Source organism: Coregonus lavaretus (genome assembly GCF_964263955.1).
Source record: "Coregonus lavaretus genome assembly, chromosome: 15".
In the NCBI taxonomy this organism is placed as follows: Eukaryota; Metazoa; Chordata; class Actinopteri; order Salmoniformes; family Salmonidae; genus Coregonus; species Coregonus lavaretus.
This window is the reverse complement of record NC_140002.1, coordinates 5,062,112-5,077,290: the sequence shown is the minus strand read 5'-3', so window position 1 is coordinate 5,077,290 and position 15,179 is coordinate 5,062,112.

Here is a 15,179-nt window from a genome sequence, read left to right as displayed (position 1 = left end):
ATTCAAAGGAGAACAGGGTGAAAGTGTTGTGGTCAGATGAGACCAAAATGGAGCTCTTTGCCATCAACTCAACTCGCCGTGTTTGGAGGAGGAGGAATGCTGCCTATGACCCCAAGAACACCATCCCCACCGACAAACATGGAGGTGGAAACATTATGCTTTGGGGATGTTTTTCTGCTAAGGGGACAGGACAACTTCACTGCATCAAAGGGACGATGGACGGGGCCATGTACCGTCTAATCTTGGGTGAGAACCTCCTTCCCTCAGCCAGGGCATTGAAAATGGCTCGTGGATGGGTATTCCAGCATGACAATGACCCAAAACACACGGCCAAGGCAACAAAGGAGTGGCTCAAGAAGAAGCACATTAAGGTCCTGGAGTGGCCTAGCCAGTCTCCAGACCTTAATCCCATAGAAAATATGTGGAGGGAGCTGAAGGTTCGAGTTGCCAAACATCAGCCTCGAAACCTTAATGACTTGGAGAAGATCTGCAAAGAGGAGTGGGACAAAATCCCTCCTGAGATGTGTGCAAACCTGGTGGCCAACTACAAGAAACGTCTGACCTCTGTGATTGCCAACAAGGGTTTTGCCACCAAGTACTAAGTCATGTTTTGCAGAGGGGTCAAATACTTATTTCCCTCATTTATAAAAAAATTTACATGCGTTTTTCTGGATTTTGTTGTTGTTATTCTGTCTCTCACTGTTCAAATAAACCTACCATTAAAATTATAGACTGATCATTTCTTTGTCAGTGGGCAAACGTACAAAATCAGCAGGGGATCAAATACTTTTTTCCCTCACTGTACAATAGCCATTTACAACATTAACAATGTCTACACTGTATTTCTGTTCAATTTGATGTTATTTTAATGGACAAAAAAATTGCTTTTCTTTCGAAAACAAGGAAACTTCTAAGTGACCCCAAACTTTGGAACGGTAGTGTAAATAGGTTAGAAACGCCATCTCCTATTAGCATACATGTGCAAGCAGTCGCCACCAGCTCACATCAGCATCACAATTACATTCAGTTGGAAAAACAAAATAGACGTCACGTTTGCCCTCTCTCTCCACTTCCTCCCCCACTCCCTCCCTCCCCCTGCCGCCATCTGCTGGGCCCGCAGCCATGATTAGAGCTCGGTGGGAGGTAATGGTTTAGGACGCGCCCAACAGGTGACCTCCTAATTAGTCGGCGCTCCTGCCCACCCGCAGGTCCGGCACAGTAATTGCTGCTGCCCACCGCTGCCCTCTCCCAACGCGGCCGCCCCTCTCACCTGGCCAGCCGCTCGCCGTCCCACTCCCCTGGCTCGTTAGCGGAAAGCAACGTTAGCGGGCCCATTTAAAAGCACTCAGTGATAGGAGACTCTCCTCCCTGATCCTCACGGCCCTGCAGTTAGTCTCTGTTTGTTTTATGAAGCAAGAGAGCAGCACTTTAGACTGCATTCTACCCCCCATTGGCCCTGACAGTATAATGGACACCATTAAGACATTAGGTGAAAATAGGCCAATTTGGTCAAGCCCATCAATGTGTTGTGAATCTATCACGATCTCAACCCATTTGTTCCCACATTTTTCCCAAACAGGTCACTTTGCAAATCTTATGCTCATTAGTAACCCTCCATATTGCAAAAAAATGTATGTAAAAAAGTATGTAAAAAGCATGTTTTAGGACCGATGGGAACATGCTCTGCCTATACTAAAATTAACAGACATTTACCCCTATTCCTCGGCCCCAATGTCTATATACACTGAATATACAAAAGTATGTGGACACCTTTTCAAATTAGTGGATTTGGCTATTTCAGCCGCACCCGCTGCTGACAGGTGTATAAAATGGAGTATACAGCCATGCAATCTCCATAGACAAACATTGGCAGTAGAATGGCCTTACTGAAGAGCTCAGTGACTTTCAACGTGGCACCGTCATATGATGCCACCTTTCCAACAAGTCAGTTCGTCAAATTTCTGCCCTGCTAGAGCTGCCCCAGTCAACTGCAGCCGCGAAGTGGTAGGCCACACAAGCTCACAGAACGGGACCACCGAATGCTGAAGCGCGTAGGCACGTAAAAATCGTCTGTCCTCGGTTGCAACACTCACTACCGAGTTCCAAACTAACTCTGGAAGCAACGTCAGCACAAGAACTGTTCGTCGGGAGCTTCATGAAATGGATTTCCATGGCCGAGCAGCCGCACACAAGCCTAAGATCACCATGCGCAATGCCAAGTGTCGGCTGGAGTGGTGTAACGCTCGCCGCCATTGGACTCTGGAGCAGTGGAAACGCGTTCTCTTGAGTGATGAATCACGCTTCACCATCTGGCAGTCCGAGGAACTAATCTGGGTTTGGCGGATGCCAGGAGAATGCTACCTGCCCCAATGCATAGTGCCAACTGTAAAGTTTGGTGGAGGAGGAATAATGGTCTGGGGCTGTTTTTCATGGTTTGGGCTAGGACCCTTAGTTCCAGTGAAGGAAAATCTTATCTCAACAGCATACAATGACGTCCTAGACGATTCTGTGCTTCCAACTTTGTGGCAACAGTTTGAGGAAGGCCCTTTCCTGTTTCAGCATGACAATGCCCCCGTGCACAAAGCGAGGTCCATACAGAAATGGTTTGTCGAGATCGGTGTGGAAGAACTTGACTGGCCTGCACAGAGCCCTGACCTCAACCCCATCGAACATTTCTGGGATGAATTGGAAAGCCTACTGCGAGCCAGACCTAATCGCCCAACATCAGTGCCCGACCTCACTAATGTTCTTGTGGCTGAATGGAAGCAAGTTCCCGCAGCAATGTTCCAACATCTAGTGGAAAGCCTTCCCAGAATAGTGGAGGCTGTTATAGCAGCAAAGGGGGGACCAACTTCATATTAATGCCCATGATTTTGGAATGAGATGATCATGAGCAGGTGTCCACATACTTTTGGTCATGTATTGTACCTCAGCCCACTTACACACACACCTAAACCGAATTACCCAAACACCCCAGCTCTGTTACCCACATGCTAATATCCTAATATTGATACAATCAAGTACTGATACACCCATATCCTAGCCCTAAATGCCATATTTGCTACTAATGACCCCAGTTCCTTTTCCAATACACCTCATCCCTGTTACTCGCCTAGCCCTGTAACCCACTTTCCTTACGCCTGTAATCCCCAAGTCACCAACAGTAGTAATCTATATCCAGCTATTCACTGCACATTCGAACTCTGTTATTTGCAGATCATAGTACAGTGGTATAACACATTCACTTTTTTCTTGTTGCCAGAAAGGATTTGAATGGGCAATAGACGTCCATCCAGACCCATTACCTGTATGAGCCTTGTGTATCCCTACACCCCATTACTCATATAAACCAGGTAAATCCATGGGCATACTCATATACAGTGGGGAAAAAAAGTATTTAGTCAACCACCAATTGTGCAAGTTCTCCCACTTAAAAAGATGAGAGAGGCCTGTAATTTTCATCATAGGTACACGTCAACTATGACAGACAAAATGAGATTTTTTTTTCCAGAAAATCACATTGTAGAATTTTTAATGAATTTATTTGCAAATTATGGTGGAAAATAAGTATTTGGTCAATAACAAAAGTTTCTCAATACTTTGTTATATACCCTTTGTTGGCAATGACACAGTTCAAACGTTTTCTGTAAGTCTTCACAAGGTTTTCACACACTGTTGCTGGTATTTTGGCCCATTCCTCCATGCAGATCTCCTCTAGAGCAGTGATGTTTTGGGGCTGTCGCTGGGCAACACGGACTTTCAACTCCCTCCAAAGATTTTCTATGGGGTTGAGATCTGGAGACTGGCTAGGCCACTCCAGGACCTTGAAATGCTTCTTACGAAGCCACACCTTCGTTGCCCGGGCGGTGTGTTTGGGATCATTGTCATGCTGAAAGACCCAGCCACGTTTCATCTTCAATGCCCTTGCTGATGGAAGGAGGTTTTCACTCAAAATCTCACGATACATGGCCCCATTCATTCTTTCCTTTACATGGATCAGTCGTCCTGGTCCCTTTGCAGAAAAACAGCCCCAAAGCATGATGTTTCCACCCCCATGCTTCACAGTAGGTATGGTGTTCTTTGGATGCAACTCAGCATTCTTTGTCCTCCAAACACGACGAGTTGAGTTTTTACCAAAAAGTTATATTTTGGTTTCATCTGACCATTTGACATTCTCCCAATCCTCTTCTGGATCATCCAAATGCACTCTAGCAAACTTCAGACGGGCCTGGACATGTACTGGCTTAAGCAGGGGGACACGTCTGGCACTGCAGGATTTGAGTCCCTGGTGGCGTAGTGTGTTACTGATGGTAGGCTTTGTTACTTTGGTCCCAGCTCTCTGCAGGTCATTCACTATGTCCCCCCGTGTGGTTCTGGGATTTTTGCTCACCGTTCTTGTGATCATTTTGACCCCACGGGGTGAGATCTTGCGTGGAGCCCCAGATCGAGGGAGATTATCAATGGTCTTGTATGTCTTCCATTTCCTAATAATTGCTCCCACAGTTGATTTCTTCAAACCAAGCTGCTTACCTATTGCAGATTCAGTCTTCCCAGCCTGGTGCAGGTCTACAATTTTGTTTCTGGTGTCCTTTGACAGCTCTTTGGTCTTGGCCATAGTGGAGTTTGGAGTGTGACTGTTTGAGGTTGTTGACAGGTGTCTTTTATACTGATAACAAGTTCAAACAGGTGCCATTAATACAGGTAACGAGTGGAGGACAGAGGAGCCTCTTAAAGAAGAAGTTACAGGTCTGTGAGAGCCAGAAATCTTGCTTGTTTGTAGGTGACCAAATACTTATTTTCCACCATAATTTGCAAATAAATTCATTAAAAATCCTACAATGTGATTTTCTGGGGAAAGAAATCTCAATTTGTCTGTCATAGTTGACGTGTACCTATGATGAAAATTACAGGCCTCTCTCATCTTTTTAAGTGGGAGAACTTGCACAATTGGTGGCTGATTAAATACTTTTTTCCCCCACTGTAAAACAGGTCTTCCCCAGGGCCCACGTCTCAATATTTATACAAACCAGGTCTACACTTGTACTTCAGCCCCAATATTCTTCCAGAACAGGGGTAAACCTGCATGTCTAACCCAATATAGATTTTTTTCTGCTACATGTCAGCCCCAATTGTCATAAAAATAGGTGTACTTCTGTATTTCAGCCCCAATATTCATACAAACCAGGTCTACACATGTACTTCAGCTCCAATTTACATACCTACAAAGTCTGCACCTGTGCTTGAATCCAATTAGTCAACTAAGCCAGGTCTAAATGTGCCGAAGCCTGAATACTCATAAACTGTAAACCAGGTCTATCCCTGCACTTCAGCTCCAGTACTCCTATAAACCAGGTCTACACCTTTGACTGAGTGCTAATACTAATATAAACCAGGTCTACACCTTTGACTGAGTGCTAATACTAATATAAACCAGGTCTACACCTTTGACTGAGTGCTAATACTAATATAAACCAGATCTACACCTTTGACTGAGTGCTAATACTAATATAAACCAGGTCTACACCTTTGACTGAGTGCTAATACTAATATAAACCAGGTCTACACCTGCATATCTCAGCCCAAATACCCATACGAACCAGAAGTACACCTGTGGCTATGTCCCAATACTCTGATAAACCAGGCCTACCCTTGTGACTATTAAGCAAGTATTTCACAAGTGTGGCTTGTGACATCTGGCATACCTTGACCAAATTTGATGTGGGCCTGCCAATCACAAGCAAGGATCTATGAACCCTTATACTCTTAAATAGATTCAGGAAAGGTCTAGAGGGGTCTTAATTAGTTTACAAATGGATGGATTAAAAGCTAAATATTGCAAATGTTGAATGGTGAAGCAGACAATATCATTTGTCTTGGTTTTAATTACACAATGGTCAATAACTTTTCATTACAAATGTAATTACAGCTTTAATTTGGTTAAATGGCTTTGTAGACTACTTGGAGAGAAAACCTTGACTTAATTGTCTAAATACTATTCTGAGCATATGAAAAGGTTTTTATTTTTAAATGGCTTCAGAGAGGCACATAATTCCATGGTAACAGAAGGATGCTGAGACTCAGATTTGTCACTTTAAAATGTGTCAAACAAAAACCATTGATTGCAAAGTTAAACAAACCGTACAACTAAACTCAGCAAAAAAAGAAACGTCCTCTCACTGTCAACTGTGTTTATTTTAAGCAACTTAACATGTGTAAATATTTGTATGAACATAACAAGATTCGAGAACTGAGACATAAACTGAACAAGTTCCACAGACAAGTGACTAACAGAAATTGAATAATGTGTCCCTGAACAAAGGGGGGGTCAAAATCAAAAGTAACAGTCAGTATCTGGTGTGGCCACCAGCTGCATTAAGTACTGCAGTGCATCTCCTCCTCATGGACTGCACCAGATTTGCCAGTTCTTGCTGTGAGATGTTACCCCACTCTTCCACCAATGCACCTGCAAGTTCCTAGACATTTCTGGGGGGAATGGCCCTAGCCCTCACCCTCCGATCCAACAGGTCCCAGACGTGCTCAATGGGATTGAGATCCGGGCTCTTCGCTGGCCATGGCAGAACACTGACATTCCTGTCTTGCAGGAAATCAGGCACAGAACGAGCAGTATGGCTGGTGGCATTGTCATGCTGGAGGGTCATGTCAGGATGAGCCTGCTGGAAGGGTACCACATGAGGGAGGAGGATGTCTTCCCTGTAACACACAGTGTTGAGATTGCCTGCAATGACAACAAGCTCAGTCCGATGATGCTGTGACACACCGCCCCAGACCATGACGGACCCTCCAAATCGATCCCGCTCCAGAGTACAGGCCTCGATGTAACGCTCATTCCTTCGACGATAAACGCGAATCCGACCATCACCCCTGGTGAGACAAAACCGCGACTTGTCAGTGAAGAGCACTTTTTGCCAGTCCTGTCTGGTCCAGCGATGGTGTGGTCCCCGAAACTTGCATACTACGTCACAAATATGTAGATAAGTGCACCACGTCATTGCTCTTTCTCTCTCTCGCTCTACTGTGTGTATGTCTTGCTAGCTGTCACTCAAATGGCGAGGGGCTGAAGCTATTTGGCTGAAACTCGAATTGCAAGACCGTAATTCTGCTCATAGATTATGGATGTGTGAACTGCACATTGACACATCCAGCCCAAATACTACTCGCCAAAGTTCCGGAGCATGTCTTTAATAGGCTGTGTCACAAACTACTGAGTAGAGAATACAGAGAGAATAGCATACAGAATAGGGTTTGAGGTGGGCCTCAGATGCTTGAAAGGATACTAAGAACACTTTGTTGGAGATTCAAAGAACTCAGTTCAAAGAACTCAGAGCACATCTTCCCACAAACACAACCTGAGGGACCTACTATCCATTTCAGCCACATCTCTTTCCCATAACCACACAGTGTCTGTGCGTAATGGAGGGGGGAGGAGGGGGGTGATGGAGGAGGGGTGAGGGTGGGAGGCAGGCAGGTAAAGGCCAGAGAACATCTGGGGAATTGCGCCCAGCTATCTGTTTGTGTTTGCCGGCCAGTGCATCTCAGGTGCTAGTGTTGATGTCTGACAGGCAGGCAGATCATCTTCAAGGCAGCTCCAGCAGACCCCAGGCCAAGAGCTGAAAGAGCCATCAGCAGGACCCTGTCTGCGTCTCAAATGGCACCCTATTCCCTACATGGTGCATTACTTTTTACCAGAGCTCTATGGGCCCTGGTCAAAAGTAGTGCACTGTATAGGGAATTGGGTGCCATTTGGGACTCAAGCTCTGTTTGCTGCCTCTGTGCTGCCTGCCTGCCTGGGCTTGCGAGGTGCTGCAGTCTCCACTTTGATCTCCCAGGCAGAGCTCTGTGTTAGACTTCCACATCACAGCACAGCCTGTGTGGTTATCATATGAAATGCTGGGCTATCTGATCATTCCACCTCTGGCTGGGCCAGGAGATCCAGCGTGATGCTTAATTGATATAGCGGGAAGATAAACCTGTCAGGGGAGAGTAGAGTAGAGGTTCCTTCTCTCTGTTTTAGTGGAGAGATTTCACTCAGGGGATGTGCTTAATGCCCTGGACTAGTGCTACAATTGCTCTTAAAGAAATAATAACATGGACGCCCATTAGTGACACACAATAAAGCTGGGCTGTATCGTCTGTATCCATATCCGACTCCACTATACGTTAGTGAATACAATGTTTTCTGGAATGGAGAGGTGGTGTTATTGTATTTTGCCTATCTTGGGAAATATAGATCTGTCATTTGAACTTCCCAATAATGAATTGTTGCCTTAAGCAATGGAACAAAACTATGAAGGAAACTATAGAATACTCAAAACATATCCTTTACTCGTCTCCAATCCTACTGACACTTACTGACATTCTGATCCTTGATGCATAAGTCTACTAAAGAAAAACAAAACGTTTAAAAAAAAAACATTTGGTTATGGTTTTTCATACATAACATGGCAAGCAATATGTAGTTGGTTGTGTCACATGGGAGCTCAAAATAATGAGATTTCATAATATATGAAACTGTCACTACAAGTATAACATTCCTTTATTAGTTGGTTTCTTGTTGAAAATGTAATTCATATTCTGAAGTGACCACGTACATAGTCTGTTATTTTTAAATTGCTTTTTCATTGTTTGTTCTCTTTATTATGTAAAAAATAATAATAAACCAACAATATGAAAATTATTATTTGATGATGTGTCATATGCATGTCATATTCATTTTATTTTTCCAACAACAGTTATATCAGATAATTGGAGAAATCATTGCAGTGTTAAACGACCCTCTGAATACAATAACGGAATTTCTTCCCCACCAGACAAATACCAAGGCTGAATACAGATTGACAATAGTGAGTGGGGGAAAAAAAAGTATTTAGTCAGCCACCAATTGTGCAAGTTCTCCCACTTAAAAAGATGAGAGAGGCCTGTAATTTTCATCATAGGTACACGTCAACTATGACAGACAAATTGAGAAAAAGAAATCCAGAAAATCACATTGTAGGATTTTTAATGAATTTATTTGCAAATTATGGTGGAAAATAAGTATTTGGTCACCTACAAACAAGCAAGAAGAAGTTACAGGTCTGTGAGAGCCAGAAATCTTGCTTATTTGTAGGTGACCAAATACTTATTTTCCACCATAATTTGCAAATAAATTCATTAAAAATCCTACAATGTGATTTTCTGGATTTTTTTTCTCATTTTGTCTGTCATAGTTGACGTGTACCTATGATGAAAATGACAGGCCTCTCTCATCTTTTTAAGTGGGAGAACTTGCACAATTGGTGGCTGACTAAATACTTTTCCCCCCCACTGTATAAAGAACACTGAGGGGACAAGCAAACAATGCAGTCACCAATACAATCATCTGGAAGAAAATGCTATTTAAAAAGTGCTGGTAACCCATTTTTGAAGCTATAACATGCTCAATAATCAAATTGAAATAAGTGAATGACCTGTTTCATGTGACTGCTTATTGAGCATGTTTCCATTTGAAAGGATAGTGTCGTATTCTGTCAACACATATACTTCCAGATCACTTTTCAAAATAATCGTGCTTCTCAGCAGCCACTTAAAGGCCATAGAGATGGGAGTAAAATTGCAGTGGACCATCTCTGGCTGGTAAAAAGGAAGGAGGATATGCAGTGCCAGACGCTTTCTGAGCACTGACAACCGGAAGCGGGGGAATAATGTGGCTGGCTCGGTAGGGAACACTGATGATTAGATGCCAGTCAGACGCAGGCTCTGTATGTGTCTTGAATAAGGAACACTGCCCACTGGGCACAGCTGTCAATTCAACGTCTATTCCACGTTGGTTCCATGTAATTTCATTGAAATGATGTGTAAACAACGTTGATTCAACCAGTATACGCCCAGTGAGTGATGATGACATGCCAGTCAGACACAGGCTTGGGACTGCCTGTACCTCTTTTAATGAAAAGGCTATTTTTCATCCAATACTGCCAACTGCAATGGTTCCATGCAGAGCAAATAAAACACCTGGACATCAAACCCCAAAACTAATATCTCTGGTCATATTGAACCTCGACAAATGGCAACGAGTTCAGTTCATTTTGTATATGAAAAATTCAGAGTTTGACAGATTGAAATGGCTTTTAACCTCACATTGGATTGCATATAGTGCATTTACATGTTCAGAGTAGTAGGAGCATCATGCACAACGCTGTGGTTGCCCACACACCATCTTCACCTTTACAACCCCCCATTTTCCAGGATTTTATGAGTCAGAATATTTCTAATGTGCATAAACAAGCAGGAAATGTTGCACTGTTTGCACTGACATGAGAGGCAATTTAGCCCAAAACCCTGAATAATGCATGTATAATGTACTCAAGTGTTTCCCCTATATTCAGCCCACCGCTGCTAAATTGTTGCCATCTCTGCAAAAAATCGGACGTAATTTATTTAGATCGCGTGCCCCTTCGATCACGTGCATTATAATATAATAATAGAGAGGGGAGATGAGGATGATTTACTGTTCAAATGTATATTATATCCTTGTGCAGGAATAATTGTTTAAACTTAATAAAAATATTATGTAAAAAAAATAAAAAATAAAATTCAATTAAATATATACAGTGAGGGAAAAAAGTATTTGATCCCCTGCTGATTTTGTACGTTTGCCCACTGACAAAGAAATGATCAGTCTACAATTTTAATGGTAGGTTTATTTGAACAGTGAGAGACAGAATAACAACAACAAAATCCAGAAAAACGCATGTCAAAAATGTTATAAAATGATTTGCATTTTAATGAGGGAAATAAGTATTTGACCCCTCTGCAAAACATGACTTAGTACTTGGTGGCAAAACCCTTGTTGGCAATCACAGAGGTCAGACGTTTCTTGTAGTTGGCCACCAGGTTTGCACACATCTCAGGAGGGATTTTGTCCCACTCCTCTTTGCAGATCTTCTCCAAGTCATTAAGGTTTCGAGGCTGACGTTTGGCAACTCGAACCTTCAGCTCCCTCCACAGATTTTCTATGGGATTAAGGTCTGGAGACTGGCTAGGCCACTCCAGGACCTTAATGTGCTTCTTCTTGAGCCACTCCTTTGTTACCTTGGCCGTGTGTTTTGGGTCATTGTCATGCTGGAATACCCATCCACGACCCATTTTCAATGCCCTGGCTGAGGGAAGGAGGTTCTCACCCAAGATTTGACTGTACATGGCCCCGTCCATCGTCCCTTTGATGCGGTGAAGTTGTCTTGTCCCTTTAGCAGAAAAACACCCCCAAAGCATAATGTTTCCAACTCCATGTTTGACGGTGGGGATGGTGTTCTTGGGGTCATAGGCAGCATTTCTCCTCCTCCAAACACGGCGAGTTGAGTTGATGCCAAAGAGCTCAATTTTGGTCTCATCTGACCACAACACTTTCACCCAGTTCTCCTCTGAATCATTCAGATGTTCATTGGCAAACTTCAGAGGGGCCTGTATATGTGCTTTCTTGAGCAGGGGGACCTTGCGGGCGCTGCAGGATTTTCAGTTTGTTTCATTTGTTTACATCCCTGTTAGTAAGCATTTCTCCTTTTACCAAGCTAATCCATCCCCATGACAGGTGTGGCATATCAAGAAGCTGATTAAACAGCATGATCATTACACAGGTGCACCTTGTGATGGGGACAATAAAAGGCCACTCTAAAATGTGCAATTTTGTCACACAACACAATGCCACAGATGTCTCAAGTTTTGAGGCCAAGGACCTCCACATCCGGCTTCTTCACCTGCGGGATTGTCTGAGACCAGCCACCCGGAAAGCAGATGAAACTGTGGGTCTGCACAAACTGTCAGAAATTGTATCAGGGAAGCTCATCTGCGCGCTCGTTGTCCTCACCAGGGTCTTGACCTGACTGCAGTTCGGCATCGTAACAGACTTCACGGATAGATGGCAGACAGCGTGTATGGCATCGTGTGGGCGAGCGGTTTGATGATGTCAACGTTGTGAACAGAGTGCCCTATTGTGGCAGAGGGGATATGGTATGGGCAGGCATAAGCTACGGACAACGAACACAATTGCATTTTATCGAGATCCTGAGGCCCGTTGTCGTTCCATTCATCCACCGCCATCACCTCATGTTTCAGCATGATACTGCACGGCACAATGTCGCAAGGATCTGTAGTCAATTCCTGGAAGCTGAAAATATCCCAGTTCTTCCATGGACAGCATACTCACCAGACATGTCACCCGTTGAGCATGTTTGGGATGCTCTGAAGTGACATGTACGACAGCGTGTTCCAGTTTCCCCCAATATCCTGCAACTTGGCACAGCCATTGAAGAGGAGTGGGACAACATTCCACAGGCCACAATCAATAGCATGATCAACTCTACGCGAAGGAGATGTGTCGTGCTATATGAGGCAAATGGTGGTCACACCAGATACTGACAGTTGTTTTGATACACGCCCCTACCTTTTTTTAAAGGTATCTGTGACCAACATCTGCATATCTGTATTCCCAGTCATGTGAAATCCATAGATTAGGGCCTAGTGAATTTATTTCAATTGACTGATTTCCTTATATGAACTGTAAATTGTTGCATGTTGCGTTTATATTTTTGTTCATTGTATATACTGTATATATATTTCTCCCGAGACTCGCATTTTAATGGGTAGTTTTTAATGGGTAGTCGTTGCTTCAATGACTGGAAGTCTATGGCAACAGCTAGCATATCATTGCGCTAACTCTAGTAGCAATGCACCCCACTTGCCACTACTGAAAAAATCCTAGGGGAAACACTGATGTACTTATTTTATACCCTTATACAAATGGTGTTCTGATTTGTCCTGGTTTCCCCTGGTTTCAGGACACTGAGCCATGAGCCATGAGCCATGGCCCCGGTTCATTAGAGGTCAAAGTGTTTTCCTCCCCTGGGGCCATGTGACCCCCTGTGTCATTCCCGCCTACAGCGCACCTGGCTCAACTCCAAATCACCCCTACAACGTCTGCACCAATAACAGAAGCCACCGGGACCATACTTTAACCAGACAGGTTTGTTTGTACAGTTGAAGTCGGAAGTTTACATACACTTAGATTGGAGTCATTAAAACTCGTTTTTCAACCACTCCACAAATGTCTTGTTAACAAACTATAGTTTTGGCGAGTCGGTTAGGACATCTACTTTGTGCATGACACAAGTAATTGTTCCAACAATTGTTTACAGACAGATTATTTCACTTATAATTCACTGTTTCACAATTCCAGTGGGTCAGAAGTTTACATACACTAAGTTGACTGTGCCTTTTAACAGCTTGGAAAATGTAAACAGCTTTAGAAGCTTCTGATAGGCTAATTGACATAATTTGAGTCAATTGGAGGTGTACCTGTGGATGTATTTCAAGGCCTACCTTCAAACTCAGTGCCTCTTTGCTTGACATCATGGGAAAATCTAAAGAAATCAGCCAAGACTTCAGAAAAAACATTGTAGACCTCCACAAGTCTGGTTCATCCTTTGGAGCAATTTCCAAAACGCCTGAAGGTACCACGTTCATCTGTACAAACAATAGTACGCAAGTATAAACACCATGGGACCACGCAGCCGTCATACCGCTCAGGAAGGAGACGCGTTCTGTCTCCTAGAGACAGAACTTACTTTGGTGCGAAAAGTGCAAATCAATCCCAGAACAACAGCAAAGGACCTTGTGAAGATGCTGGAGGAAACAGGTACAAAAGTATCTATATCCACAGTAAAACGAGTCCTATATCGACATAACCTGAAAGGCCACTCAGCAAGGAAGAAGCCACTGCTCCAAAACCGCCATAAAAAAGCCAGACTACGGTTTGCAACTGCACATGGGGACAAAGATCGTACTTTTTGGAGAAATGTCCTCTGGTCTGATGAAACAAAAATAGAACTGTTTGGCCATAATGACCATTGTTATGTTTGGAGGAAAAAGGGGGTGGCTTGCAAGCCGAAGAACACCATTCCAACCGTGAAGCACGGGGGTGGCAGCATCATGCTGTGGGGGTGCTTTGCTGCAGGAGGGACTGGTGCACTTCACAAAATAGATGACATCATGAGGAAGGAAAATTATCTGGATATATTGAAGCAACATCTCAAGACATCAGTCAGGAAGTTAAAGCTTGGTCGCAAATGGGTCTTCCAAATGGACAATGACCCCAAGCATGCTTCCAAAGTTGTGGCAAAATGGCTTAAGGACAACAAAGCCCTGACCTCAATCATATAGAAAATTTGTGGGCAGAACTGAAAAAGCGTGTGCAAGCAAGGAGGCCTACAAACCTGACTCAGTTACACCAGCTCTGTCAGGAGGAATGGGCCAAAATTCACCCAACTTATTGTGGGAAGCTTGTGGAAGGCTACCCAAAATGTTTGACCCAAATTAAACAATTTAAAGGCAACGCTACCAAATACTAATTGAGTGTATGTAAACTTCTGACCCACTGGGAATGTGATGAAAGAAATAAAAGCTGAAATAAATAATTATCTCTACTATTATTCTGACATTTCACATTCTTAAAATAAAGTGGTGATCCTAACTGACCTAAGACAGGGAATTTTTACTCGTATTAAATGTCAGGAATTGTGAAAAACAGAGTTTAAATGTATTTGGCTAAAGTGTATGTAAACTACCGACTTCAACTGTATATGGCAACCTAATTGCCATTTTCCCCCATCACTAACGGTTCTACAGTTCTGCATGTGCATGAATATAGAATACCCGTTTATTAACAAATTTATTGACAAAATGGAGCTATTGCAAACTCTTTCAAGTAGAGAATAAGTTACATTTAGTAATGTATGCATCCATCCATACACAACACACTTGACAGCTCATGCATGGAATGTTGCAATGTATTCAATGTTTTTCCATTCGTCCTGCATGTGTCATGCAACATGAAAGAAAATGTAATGGGGAAAATGAATACTGCTGTAAAGCTTGCTGTGTTTGTATAGCACCAGCACCAAAGGATATACCAATGAGATAATCCTCTTGAGAGTTATACAAATGAGGGCTGTGGTTGGGTATCTAGCCAAGCTAAACAAGGAAAAAGGTTTCTTCAGCCCGTGAAACAAAACAACCCTGTCTGCCTCTTTCAAGCAGCTGGCATCTGAAACCACGTAACACTGCTCTGTTCTACAGTATGCGTCAAATCATTCTGACCTCACAATAGCTAACTCCTCCATATGGAC